Here is a 3,477-nt window from a genome sequence, read left to right on the forward strand (position 1 = left end):
CGGCGACCACCGCCCCACCCTGAACCCTAAGATAAATACTGGGGTACCTCACCGGCAAACCCCCCTCCTCGCTACGGCTGGTTCTTCCTTAACTCCGGTGAGCCCCCCCACCCCCTGAAAATCGACTGACCCAAAAGTCGATTCAGTTGACTGAAGTGTAGCTAAATCGGAGCAGCATTGCAAGCAAGAGAAAGAGCGAGAGCAGCGGCGCGAGCAAGAGCAATAGCAAGAGCAGACCAAGCAGGGGACCGAGAGCAAGAGCAGAGCAGCAGCGTGAGCGAGAGCTAAAGCAGCAGTAGCTCCTACTGATGTGGACTTCGCTGCCGAGGGAGCGATGCCGTGGAGGAAGTGGCCGGTGATGCCGCCGTCGATGGAGCCGCGCCGTGTCGGCTCGGGACCGAGCGCCAGCACTACAGTGAGATCGAATCAAGAAGAAAATGCGGCGATTAGTGTACAACCTCTTTGGTGGCGCCGATTAGGCCTCAGCTTCATCCGAGGAAACGGTGATGATGATGCTCTTCTGGTGGTGCAGGTGAACACGGTGGTGTGGGAATCGAGGTGGCGCGAAAGACGAGGGGAATGTCGGGGCAGCTCCTCGGAGGTGGAGGACGCGGTGACTGAACTAGCGGGACGACGAGATCGACGACGGATCCTCATCCGATACGGTGGATGAGGGACGTCGAGGTGTTGCTGTGGATGACGTCGTCGGGGAAGAGACTCCGGCTAGGTGGCGGACGAAGGAGGGTGTGGGGCTTCGCGGGTTTTCGCGGCCTCGGTGTACGAATGGGTGGGCGGATGGGATGGGAGTGGGGAACCATGGCTTAGGGACGCGCTTGTCCGAAATGTGGGGTAAGTTATGAAAGTACCCCCACCGATTTGAGCTAGGCGGTTCTTTAGGTTCAGGGGTATCACGGGCATTTCACGTGTCGGGATTTCACAGGAGGTGGGAGTTTTCGTGCGCGTTGTAATTTTGGAATAGCAAGGCGCGGGTTGAGATGGAGGGAGTTGTCGGAGCACAACGAGACAAAGATATATCTTAAATATTTCGGGGTAACAAGGCGCGGGTTGAAGAGGCAGGAGTTTCGTAGCACGATAGATAGAGACGCTAGCTTGAAATTTCGGCATAACAAGGCGCGGCTTGAAATTTCGGGAGAACAAGCTTAACGTGTACCCAAAAGAAAATACAATTCGCACCTCATCACTAGAGAGAGCCATGTCCCGTTTTACTATATTACTAGAAACGCATTCAAATACAACAAAAAACTAAAAAATCGGGACAACAAACATAACGTGTACAGTACCAAAACAATTTGCACTTCCCTCAATAATAAAAAAAACAATGTGTGTTGTCTAGCATATGAACTAAATTTGAGTACATTGTCCCTGTTTGAATGGGATTGTACTCGGGTTAGTTATACAACCATCTAAATATTATCTTCACAACACAAGACATGAATATGGGAGAAGTAAATTCCTATATAAATACGAACTATGTGTACATACGATCTCAAATTCAAATATATGTATCCATTTTATCTTGAATTCAAATCATAGTACATGTATGCTCTAGCTAGATGTTCGGAATCTAAACCATGTATGATATGCTACGTACAATGTGTTTAACAAGCACAACACACACAAAAACACCATTTAGACTAGTAAGGTACACGCGCATTGCACGCATGAGATTGGGCAACCAAATTATGAATAAATACCACATTATAGCATGTAAGCTTTGAGTCATATATGCATGATGTATATGTTCGATTAATTCTTATAGTTCATTTCATTCAAAATCATCTAGTTTTTATAAGAAAGCTAATCTATTTTAAGATTCATGGAAATGTGCGTTGTAAGGCATAAAGTAAAAACAAATAATGGCAAATCATGTAGAAAAACATTTGGGCAATTCTGATACAGAAGATTCTAGAACAAAGAAGAAGTGCTTGTGTTTTGAGGTTTGTGCATTATGCTTAAGTTCAACCATGGAGTCTTCTAGATTGTACATGTGGCAAAATCTGGTGGAATCTAGATGATATCCAACGGCCAGTAGTGCTCAAATTTGCCATCTCTGCACCATCGGATTGGCCTCATCCAACGACCCTCTTTCAAAGTTAAAGTTATCCGCACACTATATAAAACTATATAATATAATATATATAGGGGTATAGATATAGATATGTGATGCGAAAGCCACCCATCATCTCCAATTAGAATAGTGTGTCCATGCGGATGCAATGTGGCCAAACGATGTCTACCATCGATATCTCAAATTCAAATCAGTCTGACCTTGTTTAATGTGTATACAGTGCAACATGCTCGTTTCCAAACCACACCACGCATATCTCAGTTATATTCATGCATGCATGGGTTTCAAACATCATGATCTCTTATTCAAATATTTGAATTCAACTTTACATTGATTATGACCTCACCTAGTCTTTTACACCCACATAGTCGTCTTCTCTTTTATAATTGTACCACTAACTTTCTCCCGTGCATGCATGCACACACAGTACCAGTCGGCATTATCCATCGCACACATGCAATTTTTTTCTTCAGGTCGGTCTCCCATGCATGCACACACACACACACCTCCCCCTCTCCACCATATCGGGCATTCTTTATCTCTCACGTGCATGCGCAACGCTCGATGTTCCTCTATGTGTGTGTATATATAGCTAGGTATTTCACAGTTTCCCACACAAACCGATCAATCTATATATCTAGTGAGGTCTCACCCTCTTTCCCACGTCCACATCAATCAATCTATACCTCTCTATATAGGATTACATAGCTAATACACACACATTAATTATATATCAAACGTCCCCCTCTCATCATCCATGCCTTCCGCTTCATCTCTCAGACGCGCGCACAGTGGCGAAGACAGGGGGCAGCAAGGGCCCTGCCCCCCTAACATCACTATATATTGAGGCTAATATGAATGTGATCATTAGAAAATTGATGGTACAATGGTTTAAGTTGATGAATTGGCCCACCTCGTAAAGGATTAGCAATGCTTGGCCCCCTAGCTCATTTATTTTTCATGGCTCCGCCACTGCGCGCAACGGCGCACGTTCTCGGCCCCTCTCTTTAAATATCAATCTCGCACTTGTGCACTCCTTCATAGTCTCCCTCTACTTGGCCCCTCGCACCATCTACTAGCCCCCACCGGATTTTGCCACATGTACAATCTAGCAGACTCCATGGTTCAACTTAAGCATAATGCACAAACCTCAAAACACAAGTGCTTCTCCTTTGTTCTAGAATCTTCAGTATCAGAACTGCCCAAACTTTTTTTCTAGTTGAATTGCCATTATTTGTTTTTACTTTATGCCTCACAACGCACAATTCCACGAATCATAAAATAGATTAAGGGCTTCTTTGATTCAAAGGATTCTCAAAGGAATTTTGGAGGATTCTAATCCTTAGGAATTTTTCCTATATTGGTTGTTTGATTTGTAGGATTGTAAA

This window comes from Triticum aestivum, chromosome 5D, assembly GCF_018294505.1.
Source record: "Triticum aestivum cultivar Chinese Spring chromosome 5D, IWGSC CS RefSeq v2.1, whole genome shotgun sequence".
In the NCBI taxonomy this organism is placed as follows: domain Eukaryota; kingdom Viridiplantae; phylum Streptophyta; class Magnoliopsida; order Poales; family Poaceae; genus Triticum; species Triticum aestivum.